Genomic DNA, 16,468 nt, shown 5'->3' with positions numbered 1-16,468 from the left:
ATAAATTGGGGGATAATAAAAAAATTGAACATTGGAATTATTATTTTATTTATTTTTTATTTTTTATTTTTATTTTATTATTTTTTTATATGGAATTTATTGTCAAATTGGTTTCCATTCAACACCCAGTGCGCATCCCAACAGGTGCCCTCCTCAGTGCCCATCACCCACTTTCTCCTCCCTTCCACCCCCATCAATCCTCAGTTTATTCTCAGTTTTTAAGAGTCTCTTATGGTTTGGCTCTTTCCCTCTCTAACTTTTTTTTCCCTTCCCCTCCCCCGTGGTCTTCTGTTAAGTTTCTCAGGATCCACATAAGAGTGAAAACATATGGTATCTGTCTTTCTCTATATGACTTATTTCACTTAGCATAACACTCTCCAGTTCCACTGACGTTGCTACAAAAGGCTATTACTTCATTCTTTCTCATTGCCAAGTAGTATTCCATTGTGTATATAAGCCACAATTTCTTTATCCATTCATCAGTTGATGGACATTTAGGCTCTTTTCATCATTTGGCTATTGTTGAAAGTGCTGCTATAAACATTAGGGTGCAAGTGCCTGTATGTTTATTTTGAGAGACAGAGAGAGCAGAGGAGGGGCATAGAGAGAGGGAGAGAGAGAATCCCAGGCAGGCTCCATGCTGTCAGCACGGAGCCTGATGTGGGGCCTGAACTCACGAACCGTGAATTCATGACATGAGCCAAAACCAAGAGTGGGATGCTTAACTGACTGAGCCACCCAGGTGCTCCTGTGATTATTATTTTATTTTATTTATTTATTTATTTTAATGTTTATTTATTTTTGAGACAGAGAGAGACAGAGCATGAACGGGGGAGGGGCAGAGAGAGAGGGAGACACAGAATCGGAAGCAGGCTCCAGGCTCTGAGCCATCAGCCCAGAGCCCGACGCGGGGCTTGAACTCACGGACCGCGAGATCGTGACCTGAGCTGAAGTCGGACGCTTAACCGACTGAGCCACCCAGGCACCCCTGTGATTATTATTTTAAAAGAAAGGAAGATGGGACACTCTGGGTGGCTTAGTCGGTTAAGCATCTGACTTTGGCTCAGGTCATGATCTCATGGTTTGTGAGTTCGAGCCCCATATCAGGCTCTGTGCTGACAGCTCAGAGCCTGGAGCCTGCTTCAGATTCTGTATCTCCCTCTCTTTCTCTCTGCCACTCCCTTGCTTTCTCTCTCTCTCTTTCTCTCTCTCTCTCTCTCTCTCTCTCTCAAAAATAAGTAAATAAACTTTAAAAAAATAAAGTAAGAGAATCAATTTGTAACCAGAAACCACTGGATTGAGAATCTGAAATAAAGCTCGTAGAATTGGAACCCTCATTCTAGGTCCATCATTATACAATACATAAAACAGGAGAAGACTTGTAGTTAACTGTTTCTATCAATAAATGAAAGACTGTGCTATTCAGGTTATCTACAGTGTAATAATAAATTATCAATGGTCTGGAGGTTGAGGGATGTAGATGAATGATCTTTGATCTTTGCTTGGGATTCCTCATATGGTTACAGTCAGATGGTGGCTCAGGCTGGAGTCATTTAAGGCTTGTTATTCCTATACTTGGTGCTTGGGCTGAGCTGGCTGGAATAGTTGCACGTTGATTGGGTGTGCGCATGTGTGCACGTGTGTGTGTGTGTGTGTGTGTGTGTGTGTGTGTGTATGTGTGTGTGTGTGTCTTATCTCCTTGTGAACTATCCATGTGGTTATCTTGAGTTTCATCACTGTATGTTGGTCTCAGGGGAGCTAGACCTCTTATATGGGGCCTGGCTACTGTTGGGGGAGGTCATCGACAGGATGCGACCTCTGGTTGACCAGCAAGCTTGACCCAGGCAATCAGAGGCTCCTGACTCCTTCCCCTATTGTTGGGATGTAGGTTCTACCCACCATTCTTACCGTGGGAGTCATTTTCAAGGATGCAGGTTTGAGAGAGTAAGGTGTTGTTAAGATCATCATACTAAAGGGGCGCCTGGGTGGCTCAGTCGGTTGAGCATCCGACTTCGGCTCAGGTCATGATCTCGCGGTCTGTGAGTTCGAGCCCCGCGTCAGGCTCTGTGCTGACAGCTCGGAGCCTGGAGCCTGCTTCGGATTCTGTGTCCCCCTCTCTCTCTGCCCCTCCCTCATTCATGCTCCTTCTCTCTGTCTTAGAAGTAAACAAACATTTAAAAAAAAAGATCATCATACTGAATATGTGACTAAACCCAGCTAAGGCCTCTTTGTAAACATTTATGATTCTGGCAACTGGGTGCCAAGATCTACTCATCTTGTGGCCGCCCAAGACAAGTCTTGTAAGTAAGTTCCCCTGTTTATTAAAACTGCCACCTACTGACCTGCAGTGGTATGCTTCTTCTTTCAGTCTCTCTTTACCCTCTGTGCAAGGAACAGTTTCATGTTTCACCTAGGAAGCTCCCAAGTTTGCAAACCAACAGATTCTTCCAGGGACAGTATTCCAAGAGAAAGGAGGTGGAAGCTGCCAGTCTCTTACCTCCTGGCCTCAGACATTAGAAACAGTGTCTCTTCTGCCATATTCTCTGTGTGAAAGTTGTCATGGTGCACACCCATTTTCTTTTCTTTTTGTGTGTGAATTTTATTTTATTACTCTTAAATTTTATTAATGCCTTAAGTTTGCTTATCGTTTAAAACAAGATATGGGGCTTGTTGGGGCTGGGGCTCCTGGCTAGTCGGAAGAGTGTGTGACTCCTGATCTTGGGGTCATGAGTTCAAAGCCCACATTGGGTATAGAGATGACTTAAATAAATAAATATTAAAAAAAAAAAAAACCAAGATGTGTGCTTTAAAAAACATTCTTACACGTAAATAGACCAATGGACAGTTAAGTAATCTATCCCTAAAACATGCACATCATTTTTATTCCGGTGTGCATAAGAAAGGGAAATAAGCTTTAAGTCTTTTTCTTTGTATTAAAGGTATTTGGAAATTATTATTCAAGAATGCCACATGTTTTCCTGAACAAATGTGTATTCCAGTAGCAAATGCTGATGTAATTAAAAGGCATTCGTGTTGATAAAGAAGACCAACAAACATTTGTGCCATGTGTCATCACCTAGAAGCGAGTTCCAGTGGGCCTACAGTATGTCAAATAAATGAATGAGGTAGCATGAATCAAAACGTTTAGATGGAAAAACAGGTAGCATGAGCCAGATAATGTGACACATATATATTCCAGGCACGTGACTAGGATTACACAGGTGGCTAGGTTTTATACTCTATTTTGTTCTTTCATTTGGAAAATAGTCAAGTGTAATATAATTCCCATTTATTGGCATTTATTTTTTTTTTAATTTTTTTTCAACGTTTTTATTTATTTTTGGGACAGAGAGAGACAGAGCATGAACGGGGGAGGGGCAGAGAGAGAGGGAGACACAGAATCGGAAACAGGCTCCAGGTTCCGAGCCATCAGCCCAGAGCCTGACGCGGGGCTCGAACTCACGGACCGCGAGATGGTGACCTGGCTGAAGCCGGACGCTTAACCGACTGCGCCACCCAGGCGCCCCGGCATTTATTGATAAGTAAATGCAATTAGATTTAGGGTGGCAAACGTCCTTTCAGATACACACCAAAAATACATAATAGGCTGACCAATGCTAGTGTAGCTAAAGCAATATAACTACACTCCAGTTTTCCCACACTGCAGTTAAATGGATGTTAAACTGTCTGGTATTATTTCTGTACATCATACTGTCTGCTCTCAAGTTCCACAAGAGAATTCTTCAAAACGAGTCAGATTAAAGAATTTATTAATCCATAAAGAGTACTGAAATTATTATTCAGCAGCAGTCAAACTCAAACCCTAGAGTTGACTGTTGACTGTGGTGTACGAAGGGGAGGTAGGTAGTGTGGGAAATTTTTAATTTTTTAACTGAAACATAGTTGGCATTCAACATTATATGAGTTTTAGACATGCAATATATTGATTTGACAGTTCCAGACATTACATAATGCTCACCATGCTAAGTACAGTCACCATCTGTAACCATAGAAAATTATTGCAATATTGTTGACTGTATTTCCTATGCTCTACTTTTTATTTCTCTGACTTATTTATTTTATAACTGGAAGTTTGTACTTGTTAACGCTCTTCACCAATTTACCCCATCTTCCCACTCCCCTTTTCTCTTGCAATCACCAGTTTGTTCTCTGTATTTATGAGCCTATTTTTATTTTCTTGTTTGTCTTATTTTATTTTCTTGTTTATATTTTCAGATTCCACGTATAAGTGAAACTATATGGTATTTGTCTTTCTCTGACTTATTTCACTTAGCATAATACCCCCAAAGTCTATTAATATTGTTGCAAATGGTAATATCTCATTTTTAAAATGGTTGATTAATGTCCCATTGTGTATTTATACCGTATCTTTATCCATTCATCTATTGATGGACCCTAAGATTGTTTCCATGTCTTGGTTATTGTAAATAATGCTGCAATAAACATGAGGGTGCATATAACTTTTTGAATTAATGTTTTCATTTTATTTGGGTAAATACCCAGTAGGAATTACTAGATCATATGATAGCTCAATATTTAATTTTTTAAGGAGCCTCCATACTGTTTTCCAAAGTGGCTGCACCAGTTTATATTCCCACTAAAAGCGCTTGAAGGTTCCCTTTTCTCCACATCCTTGCAAACACTTGTTATTCCTTTTAACTTTTTGATACTAGTCATCTGACTGGTATGAGGTAATATTTCATTTGGTTTTGATTCACATTTCCCTGATGATAAGTAATGTTGAGCGTCCTTCCATGTGTGTGTTGGCCTTCTGTGTGTCTTCTTTGGAAAAACATCTATTCAATAACCCATCTAGCTTCTTTTTGTTTTTTAAGTGTTTATTTTTGAGAGAGGAAGAGAGAGAGAGAGAGAGAGCGCACACACATACTGGGGGGGAGGGGCAAAGAGGGTGACAGAGGATCTGAAGTGGGCTCTGTGCTAAGAGCAGAGTGGAGAACCCAATGCAGGGCTCCAACTCACTATGTATGAGATCATGACCTGAGCTGAAGTCAGATGCTTCACCGACTGAACCACCCAGGTGCCCCTTAGCCTACCCATTATCAAAGGGAGGGGAGGTAGGTGCCACCTCTTAATGGGAAGAATGTCTAAGAACTTGTGGCTTTCCTTTGCCTGCAATATATATTAATGTCTCCTCAGCTAAAAGTTGTTCTCACTAACATCACTTGGTTGTAATGAATCAATGGAAGGCGTTAGCATAAAATTAGTTCTTAAACATATGTACTCATGAAATCAAGAAATATTAAATTTGAAATACTTGTCTATATTATATGTATACTGTGCCCTGATTCTCCTAGCCCATTTAAAATTATAGGTTCCAAAGGTAGGAAATTTCTATTTGTTTAGGAAATTAATATGTATCTTAAGGCTATCATGGCTAGTGAAGTGATTGCAGATAAAGTCTTTGAAGATTTATTTTCCCCATTTAGGTCTTTGTATTATGCATTAACAAACAATTTGGTAGCCTTCAATTTTTTTTGGTCTTTGGAGAAAATAAATTTACACACTCAGTTTTCTCAATTGCAGATGTTTAGACGATTAAAGGAGGGATTTGCAAAGCCCAAAGCAAAATTAATTTTGACCTTGGGAAAAAAATGTTAAAATGAACTTGTGCCTTAATTTTCCTGTATAAAATCTAAGAAACCAATATTTGGTTTATGTTTTCCCCTGTAGGCATAACCTGGATTCTGTAGCTGTATAAAATCCCACCTCTCCTATGATATGATTCATTGTAAGTGCAATGATTTTGTTGTGTATATATTGTTAAAAATAATAATTTAATAATAACTAATATTTATTGAACACAAAGTATGTTCCAGATACTGTGCTAAGTACACAGATAAGTGCATTAACTCAATTAATCCTCTCAATGGCTATATGAAGTAAGCACTAATATTATCTTCATTTTCCAGATGAAGTAGAGATGCTGAGAGATTATATAATTTGCCCAAGTTTACATGACTAATAGTTGGTGATCTGGGGATTCATATCTAAGTGTGACTCATTCTGGAGACTGAGTTCTTACCTGATCATATACTCTCCAGACATATTCACTGACCCCAAGATCAGTGGATCTCATATAGTTTTGAATGTGGCTCATAGAGACTGGGGACAGACTATGGAGGTCCAATCATTAGACTCACTTTTCTGTTGAAAAATGCTTTATAATAACAAATTGGAGAGAAACAAAAATTAAAAAGTAGCGATTTACTTGCTATTATAGTAACATGTGCCATCTATTAGAGGAATTTAAACCTACACATATGATTTTTTATTATATATCAGTACCTTTTAAACTGGAATATAACTTGTAATTTTACATTTGCCTTGAAGTATGTTATTTAAATAACCCAAACTCATAGGCAGTGTATTGCTAATTAAGTATCCTCCACCATAAAAGCAAAATTGTGTGGATTTTGCATATATCTATTTCAGCCCCAAAGTATGGCCAATTCATATTTGCACTCAATACAAAGCCCTTAAAGTGTACTTATTGAGAGATTATGGGTCAAAAAATGCTGTTGCTGAATGTATTTTTTGCAAGACATGTAAGGTTAATCAAATAAAAACAAGTTAAATCATAATTATGTAGCTATACTAACTCCAGTGATAAGTAAAAAGCAAGAGTAGTAATTGAAAAACCGTGACCAGGGGTGCCTGGGTGGCGCAGTCGGTTAAGCGTCCGACTTCAGCCAGGTCACGATCTCGCGGTCCGTGAGTTCGAGCCCCGCGTCAGGCTCTGGGCTGATGGCTCGGAGCCTGGAGCCTGTTTCCGATTCTGTGTCTCCCTCTCTCTCTGCCCCTCCCCCGTTCATGCTCTGTTTCTCTCTGTCCCAAAAATAAATAAATAAAAAACGTTGAAAAAAAAATTAAAAAAAAAAAAAGAAAAACCGTGACCAGTTCAAGGCAGCATGTCTATTTTAAGAAAGAGAGCGTTCTGAACACTAGAGGATTAATTAGACAAAAGTACTTACTGAGAGCCTCTTATGTGCCAGCTTTTCTAGGAAAGGGTCTTAGAATATATCTACGAATAAAAAAGAAAAAGAGTCTTGCCCTTTTAGTGCTTACATTCTAGTGGGAGATTCAGATAATTAAGAATAAATAAAATAAGTAAATTGCCAGTAGTTGACAATTAGTATCTAAGAAGAAAAATGGAGGGCCAAGTAAAGAGATTGAGAGTATTAAGTGTAGGGGATTAGTTACAGTTTTGAATAGGGGCAGATAAGAGCAAGACTCATTGAGAAGGAGACACTTAAGAACAGACTTCACGTGAGGGATTTGCCAAGTGGATTTCGAATAGGAGGACACGTAGGGAGAGGGCACAGCCAATGTACAGGCTCTAAGATGGGAGAGTGCGTGTGGAGGAACAGGCAGCCAGTGTGGCTGGAGTGGGATGAGCAAGGGGAAAGATGATGTCAGAAAGGTAGGGGTGGTGGGAGGCATTCTTCATGTCCGAGTGAGATGGAAACCTATTGAAGGGTTTTGTGCAGAGGGACATGGTATAGCTTATAATCTAGTAGACTGCTGTATATATGAGAATAGATTGTAGGAAGATGAGAAGGTAAGCAAGGATTCCAGTGAGGAGTCTATTACAGTCATCCTGGTAAAAGAGGATGGTGGCTCAAGCTACGGTGCTAACAGTGGAAATGTTGAGATGTGGTCATGTTGTGGGTACGTTTGGAGGTAGAACCTACGTGGAATTTATGCAGCATGTGAAAACAAGAGAAAAGTCAAGCATGACTCCAAGGTATTTTCCTTGGATGAGCAGAAGGATGAAATTGCCATCATTTGAAGATGGAGAAGGCTGAGTGAGGATCAAGTTTGGGAGGAAAAGAACAGGACTTGTTTAAGTCGTATTGAGGTTCAGGTGTTTATTAGATATCCAAGTGAAGACATTGAAGTAGCAGTTGGTATGAGAGTTTGGAGAAGGCTGGGCTGGACTTAAACATTTGGGACTTACTGGCATGTAAATAGATGGTATTTAAGATGTGAGAATGGATTGTCTAACCAAAAAAGCGTGTGCAGTTACACATACGGAGGGACGATGAAGGGCTGTACTCTGATGCCTTCCAGTACTATCAGGTCTATTAAAGGAGGGACCAGCCAAAGAGACCCAAGAAACAATGGCCAAATTAAATTTTTAAAAAAAATGAAAAAAAAAAATAAGCAATGGCCAAGTGTGCCCCTTTCAAGAGAGACTGGTACTCTGGGAGAAAAGAAGAGAAAGTATATTGAAGAGGAGGGAGCCTGTGTCAAACGCTGCTGATAGATCAAGTGTAGTCAGGACTGAGAATTGACCATTGGACTTAGCAATTTAGAATCAAGTACTGCTTATGTTTATGCTTGATAGGAGATTTGCTGGGCTGCATGGTATTATGCCACCAGCCAATTAGAACATTGAATGAGAATCCTCGGTAAACACTAGTAAACCGCTCATTTTAGTTTATAAATGACAAATTTCAATACTGCTCTACAGCTCATGCAAAGGCATGGTAGTACAGAGTTCTAGCCAGAATGCCTGAGCTTGGACTGGTCCCACTGGTTACTGACTATGTGATCTTGGGTAGTGTGTTGTATCTCTGTGTGCTTCTGTTTCCCCGCCTGTAAATAGGGATGACCAAACCCTAGGTTTGGTGTGAAGAATACATGTGTTAGTACGTGTAAAGAAAGCATTTCAGGGGCGCCTGGGTGGCGCAGTCGGTTAAGCGTCCGACTTCAGCCAGGTCACGATCTCGCGGTCCGTGAGTTCGAGCCCCGCGTTGGGCTCTGGGCTGATGGCTCAGAGCCTGGAGCCTGTTTCCGATTCTGTGTCTCCTTCTCTCTCTGCCCCTCGCCCGTTCATGCTCTGTCTCTCTCTGTCCCAAAAATAAATAAACGTTGGAAAAAAAAAATTAAAAAAAAAAAAAAAAAGAAAGCATTTCTGAGAGTACCTGGTGCATTCATAGTCAACAAATGCTAGCTATTATTATTTCTGTTACTAACATAGTGCCGGAGTATGATAAAGATGATAAAGTCTGTGGAATACATACACTATAGTGCATTACTCCCCTGTAACAACCATACAACTTGTAGTTTTTTTTTAAGGTGTATTTCTTTATTTTGAGAGGGAGATAGTGCAAATGAGGGAGGGGCAGAGAGAAGTGGAGAGAGAATCTTAAGTAGGTTCCACGCTGTCAGCTCAGAGCATGACACGGGGCTTGGACTCACGAATCATGAGATCGTGACCTGAGCAGAATTCAAGAGTCAGATGCCTAACCAACTGAGCCACCCAGGTGCCCCCAGAACCTGTAGTTTTGATCATTTGGTGGGCTCTTAGGAAAATCTTTATACCTCACTGATGGCATATGGACCACACATTTGAATTAAGCATCTCCTTAGTTCAAATGAATAAACTGGGAGTATTGTTGGAAGTTCATTTTTGTTCAGGGTTTGAAAGGGGAAAACAATGCTGAAATAATTTTCTTAAAAATTAATCATTTTTCTTGTTCTCTCCTTCCACGCTGGCTTCCTACTCCTTCTCTGGACTTTTGGGAAAGAGTGGGAGAAGGAAAAATTAGAGAAAGGTAAAAGTTAATGAATAAGAGGGAAAAAGGGAGGAAATACAGGAAGAACATTTTGGAAAGACCTCTACTTATTTGTGAGTGAGAAAAAGAAATTATATGTTTGGTTTGACTCCTTTATTGCCAGGTGGTAACAAGAAACAGAATTCTGGTGGTATAATTTGAAGAGAATTTTTTTTAAATTTATTTTTGAGAGACAGAGACAGAGCATGAATGGGGGAGGGGCAGACACACACACACACACACACACACACACACACACACACACACAATCTGAAGCAGGTTCTAGGTTCTGAGCTATCAGTACAGAGCCTGATGTGGGGCTCAAACCCGTGAACCATAAGGTCAGGACCTGAGCTGAAGTCAGAAACTTAACTGACTGAGCCACCCAGGTGCCCAGAAGAGAAATTTTTTACCTTTATAAATTTGGCTGTAGACATGCCCGGATGTTTGAGGTCAAACAGTTTTCCTTTGAGTGGAACTGAGACAAATGTGGACTTCTGTGACCTCCAGTGTTTATTTAGGTAAATATCTGTTTTTCTTCCCAATCTGTATTCAGAGACACTGTGCCCAAATAAGGCCTGACATTATAATCCTATACAGCTGCCAGTATTCACCAAGTCAACCTTTTGTCTTTGATGGCAAGTAGTAGGGAGGCTATCAATGAGCAGAAAATTCATCTTGTCTGCCTTTTGTGGTCCCAACTGGCATGATGGCTTACATACTCAGTAAAGGTTCAATGGATGAATTAATGTGAAAAATAAATTACAGGTCCATTAGGTATGAGATGATTGGGCAGCAATCCATTGATTGCCAAGATCTGATTAATCTAACTTGTTAAGGTAATACTTGCAAAGTGGGTAAGAATATCCCAGACGACAAAAAGCAGATGTGCAGAAAGTGTAGCTTTCTAAATCTTTCTGTGACTCAATCTAATCTCTTTTTCGAATCCCTATTCGAAAAAGAATAATAATAATAAATAAATAAAAGAAAAATAAATAAATAAAAGAAAAATAATAATCTTAATAAATTCTGAAAAACCTAATAGAGAAGATGCTCTTATGCCCCCAGTCACATCATCTGTGCCTCACTTCTGATTTAAATCTTGGCTGTGTGCATAATTCTGTATGGGCTTTGACTTACTTCCAACTGTCAGCCTCTAGGCTGAGGTTTATGTGCTGAGTCTTTGCTTTTTTTTTTTTTTGCCTGTGGGTTCCTTCAAACTCACGAATGTTGGCAGGCGCTAGCTTGGCCTGTAGTGTATATGCAGCTTGGAAGTGCAGAAGAATGAACACTTCTGAGGCTATGTGATGGTTAATTTTATGTGTCAGCTTGACTGGGCCACAGGGTGCCCAGATATTAAGCATCATTCTGGGTGTTTCTCTAAGGGAGTTTTTGGATGAGATTAATGTTTAAATGGGTAGACTGAGTAAAGCAGACTGCCTGGATACTGTGGGTGGGCCCCATACAATCAGTTGAAAGCCTGAATAGAACACAAAGGCTGACTGTCCCTCGAGAGAGAACTCTCTCTGCTTAATGGCCTGTGGACTGGTACATTGTCATTTTCCAGACTCAAACTGAAACAATGGCTCCTCTTGAGCCTTGAGCCCACCCTTCAGACTGGAGCCATACCATCAGCTCTCCTAGGTCCCCAGCTTGCCAACTCACCCTGCAGATCTTGTGACTTGTCAGCTTCTGTAATCATGTGAGTCAATTCCTTATAATAAATCTCTTTCTCTCTCTCTCTCTCCACACACACACACACACACACACACACACACACACACACACACTCTACTATTTCTGCTTTACTGGAGATGCAGACTAATACGGAGGCTATCCCTTGACCATTTGAGGATGGGGGTCCATGGATAAATGCCTCAGCTTCCCGTCATTCAGGTGGACAATTCTCTATGATTCTCAGGAGGTTCCAAAGGAAGTGAGTTCTTATTGCTCACAAGGGCTGCCTCAGTAACACTCCCTTACGTTGGCTTTGCTTCTTTCTCAGTTTCTTTCTTCTAGTCCCTCACTCCTGTTCTCTGGAATCCCCTTCCTCTGCCTCCCCCAAAAAGCAGCTACACTCAAATTCAGGCTCTTCTTTTACGGAAGCCCAAACTAAGACATATAGTCATTTTAGATTTAGCCTCCGTCAATTTGGACATTTTCTCTCCCCCCCTCCTCCCTGCGGCAGCATCTAAGGTTTGGGGAATTTGTAGAGTGCCATGGCTTTGGAGGGAGGAATCTGGAATGTTTTTGGTGTCTGGTTTTTTGCTGGCACCTGCTGCAATGGTCGCAGCCGCATTCTTCTTAGCCATCGCCACCCTTCACCCTGACTTTGCTGAAATATTTGTATTGTCCTTGACTTTATATTTCCTTTTTGTAAGTTTATTTTTTTTTCTGAGAGAGAGAGAAACATGGAGTGTGAGTGGGGGAAGGGCAGAGAGTGAGGGAGACACAGAATCCAAAGCAGGCTACAGGCTCCACACAGAGCCCGACGCAGGGCTCCAACCCACAAACTGTGAGATCATGACCTGCACCAAAGTCAGATGCTTAACAGACTGAGCCACCCAGGCACCCTTCTAGCTTTCTTGTATTTTTGTGTTTTCTGAGATTACCCTTGCTGACATCATTTTTCTCTGTGTTGTTGTTCTTAAAGCTAGAGAGGTATGGGGGAACTCAAGGGCCTTGCTTGCTTTCAAGGGCCTTGCCAGGAACTTGAACTCAGGCTCTCATTGTCCTTAGACTTTAAAAGTTTTGTGAGGGTTCAATCATTCTTCCCCATACTGGATTTGACCAGTGGAGGATGAGGGACAGAAGGGGCAGAGCCCCTTTTCAGAACGTCGCATGGTATCTCATGGCCTTACTTCCCTCTGCCTCTGTCCCTTACTGCCTTCTCTTCAACTCTCAAGCATATTAAAGCAGGCACTGTTGATTTCTTGCCCTGTATTCTCTCATTCTCTCACCCGCGCTGAGCTGCAGCTATAAACACTTCCAACATACTGCCAGTTCCCACTCAAAGTGCCCGCACCTGCCTCTTTCTGTTTCTCTGCTTGAGGGCTTTCTGTGATATCATGGAAGCATGCTTGGCTGAGCAGGTACAGCCCAGAATTATACAGTATTGACATCTCTGTGGGAAGCTGTTGCCCAGCAGGTGAAGGGATTTGGGAGTTAAATGCCCCAATCTGCTTGTCTTTCAGGAAGATTCTGAGGGGTGCTTCACACAGTTTCTCAGAGGGTCCCTAATACATTTTAGCACCAGCTGCCCACATTGCAAACCAGCTCATCAACGCGCCATTTATTTACTTTCTTCCTTTCTCTGTCTCACATCTTTTTAAAAAAATTTTTTTAACATTTATTCATTATTGAGAGACAGAGAGAGACAGAGCATGAGCCGGGCAGACAGAAGAGGAGACACAGAATCCGAAGCAGGCTCCAGGCTCTGAGCTGTCAGCACAGAGCCCAACATGGGGCTCGAACTCACAAACTGTGAGCTCATGACCTGAGCTGAAGTTGGACGCTTGACTAACTGAGCCACCCAGGCGCCCCTGTCTCGTATCTTACGTGTGCTTCCTGGAACCGCTTCCTAGAACCACCTTGTGAATAAACTCCCTGCACTCAAGTCATTGTCTCAGGACAATAAAAATTTCTTTGATGGGTGGCAACAAATTCTCTTTGCATGTATTCTTTGAACACCTCCTGTGACAGGTGGACTATGGCTTTTCAACTTAAAAGCCAAAGATTTTCGATTTTTTTTCTCTTTTCTTTCTTACAACTCAAATGGATCCAAACGGTTAAGGGCCACAGGTTAAAAGGAAGTAAAGAAGACCAAAAACAAACGTTCCCCTTACCACATGTATCTGTCAACTAAGAGAACCTTCCCACATAAAGGAAAGCTGTTCATGGTTAGAAGTGTTTGTGTAGTCATCTACCACCTGGAACTGCCAGTCCTGGTGTAGCAACCAAACCCTCTGGAGGTCGTCAGCCCATCTGTCATCCCTTGCCAGGAAGAGCAATTCTCTGGTTCTATCTGTCGATGCAGATAGGCCAACAGCAGGTATTCCTGAGGTATATGGAGACCATTTCCCTGGACAGCTGCTGCTGAATACAGATGTGGGGACTCGAGCAGCCAACAAGTTGTTATAAGCATGTGCCAGACATAACCATTCAGAGAAGATTGATTTTATTGTCTGCTAGGTTTATGACTGAGGAATGTACTTCAGCGACCAGCTTTTGATTAAGTCACAGAGAAGTGCTAAGGATGTTTTCTTGTCGAACGCGTGGGCCTTCTGATAAACAATAAACATCATGCTGGAGAAATCAGCACTTTCTGCAAACAGTCTGCACCTTACAGGCATTAGCATATGCCAAGGTCACTCATGCCTACTTAAAATAACTGGTTCAATTGGGAAAAAAAAAAGGTGTAAATTGCAATGAAAGGGAAGCAATTTAGCCTAGGGATATAGGCCATTCCTTTAAAAAAAAAAATGTCTATTTTTAACATAGAGACTATGAATAAAGAAACTTTTTGGAGATATTTTTGGTTGGGTTATCCCCAAAACAGCACTGAGATGAGGATTTAAATTCACATAGTGTATCTAGGAGGCACAGGTAAAGAGTGGGGAACTGAGATGGGGAAGGGAAGAAATCCAGTAAATGGTGTGAGATCAAGCAGGTTATCACTTTGGGCAACTGAGGCTCAATTAAATTGGGAAATTCTGGGAGAGGGCAGAATGTGCTTTAGAGATCTCTTCCCTCCCCCAGTCCCAACCCCAAGAAATGAGGACACTGGGGTACTTATTCTCCAACCCTGGTCAGTCATTGGCTCAGGGCTGCTTGCTGGGGCTTTGTGGGGGCCATCTGTGCCACCCAGATTCTCCTTCAGGGAAGGACTTGCCCAGCTTCTGGGAGTGCCGTCAGTGGACAACCTTCCACCATCTACCCATTCAGTAATTACCTTCAGTGCCAAAAGCCACCTTGCCGAGGTCACATCCTTCCATGGTAGCCTGTATGCAATGTTTGACTGAAGTGGGGATATAAAAGCCTGGCCATTTAAACCCAACTTGGGACGATTCTAATTTGCCTCCAGAGCTCCCCACAGGGTTGACTGAGGTTGTCCAGGCCTGTGCTCTGGACCAACTTGATTTTTGCCTCAGCCCACTCCTGTTTGCTTTCTCTATCTCTGTGGGTGTCAATCCCAAGAGAACTCCTTAACACATCCTGCACATTAAATTCTGTCTCACAGTGTGCTTCCTGGAGAACCTAACCTGGGGACGGGATTAATTTCTGACATGTATTGACCGCTACACAGGCAGAGTCACAGTGATCTCAGTTGTAGACTACGGATATGTGCTGAGTTCTTGAGTACTGAGGGCATGATGTCTGTTGAGGAGGTGGAAGTGTGGTAGTTATTTCTTTGTTTCCGTTGACTGGGTGGGGGTTGGGTGAGATCACATGATGGTAATGGGAGCTAAAATGCTTAATGAATGGCTGGAAAGCTAGGGAGGGGGGCCACTGAGGTGTGATTTGGTGTCCAATATGATCGTGGGGGATTCAGAGCCCCAGGAAATAAGTAGGAGAGCAGGTGGCTAACAGATGGATAGCTGAGGGTGGAGAGGGTGGAAGAAGAAAGGAAGATAGTCCAGAATTGTGAAAAGGGAGACAATGGAATTAGTAGGTCCTCTAGGTATTAGCTATTACTATTCTTATTACTACATTGTGGGCTAAATTGTGTGTCCCCCAAGTTAATATGTTGAAGCCTACCCCCACCCCAAACCTCAAAATATGACTGTTTTTTGGAAATAGGGCCTTTAAAGATATAATTAAGAGGTGCCTGGGTGGCTCAGTTGGTTGAGCATCCGACTTCGGCTCAAGTCATGATCTCATGGCTTGGGGTTCAAGCCCCGTGTCAGGCTCTGTGCCGACAGCTCAGAGCCTGGAGCTGCTTTGGATTCTGCCCCCCTCTCTCTCTCCCCCTCCCTTGCTTGCACTCCGTCTCCCTCTCAAAAATAAATAAACATTTAAAAAAATTAAGAAAAAAGGATATAACTAAAATAAAATGAAGGTGTTTGGTGGGTCCCAATTTAATCTGACTGGTGTCATTATAAAAAGAGATTGGGCCACAGAGACACTAGGAATGCCCACACACAGAGGAATGACCATGTGAGGACATAGTGAGAAGGCAATCATCTGAAAGTCCAGGAGAGAGGCGTCAGAGGAACCCAAACCTGCTGACACCTTGATCTTGGACCTCTAACCTCCAGAACCACGAGAAAACAATTATCTCTCATTTTAGCTACCCAGTTGTAGTGATTTTCTTGTGGCAGCCCTACAAAACTAATAACAGCCACTGTTAAAATTATTATTTTATTTCTCTCTCTCAAAATTAAATCTCTTAGTAAATCCTGCTAGTTCTGTCTCTAAGTGTCTTGAATCCTGTCTAGTTCCCTTTCTCCCTATGGTATATCACTCTAATGTTAGCCTCTTCCATTTTTTTTTTTTTTTTTTTTTTTTTTTTTCCAACTGGTTCTTCAGAGTAGGTCGGCTCCTTCTGGGCTTACCCCTACCACATTCTCCCACAGCAAATCAGACAAAATGACCACCTTAAGTGTATATTTGGTTATGATAGTTCTGCTTGCTTATTCAATGGCTTCCTGTTGTTCCTGGAATAAAGTCCAAACCTTCCAACGTGGCTTCCAAAAGGCTCTGCTCAGCCTTGTCCACTTCTGCGCTTCTGCATCGTTGACCTTATCTTTAGCCACACTGTGTTGGATTCTATTCCATCCTTCCTCCAAACTCGACATTTCTGCACACACTGTTCTTCCTTCAAAATACTGGTCCCGAAGTATTCATGGTTTATGTTGCTGTCTGTC

General features: G+C 41.7%; 1 long non-coding RNA gene across 3 annotated transcripts in view; it reads left to right on the top strand.

The window, feature by feature from the left end:
* Positions 1–16,468, top strand: part of LOC121033577 (uncharacterized) — a 262,598-nt gene that overhangs the window by 85,090 nt on the left and 161,040 nt on the right. For all 3 annotated transcript variants that reach the window (XR_005792005.1, XR_005792003.1, XR_005792004.1), the window contains one exon: positions 5,713–5,770. This is a non-coding gene — a long non-coding RNA (uncharacterized LOC121033577). The remainder of the gene's footprint in view (positions 1–5,712; positions 5,771–16,468) is intronic.

This window comes from Herpailurus yagouaroundi, unplaced genomic scaffold (assembly GCF_014898765.1).
Source record: "Herpailurus yagouaroundi ecotype Mexico unplaced genomic scaffold, PumYag 159, whole genome shotgun sequence".
Taxonomy (NCBI): domain Eukaryota; kingdom Metazoa; phylum Chordata; class Mammalia; order Carnivora; family Felidae; genus Herpailurus; species Herpailurus yagouaroundi.
Note: the sequence above shows the minus strand (reverse complement) of the source record. Positions and strands in the feature narration are given on the sequence as shown.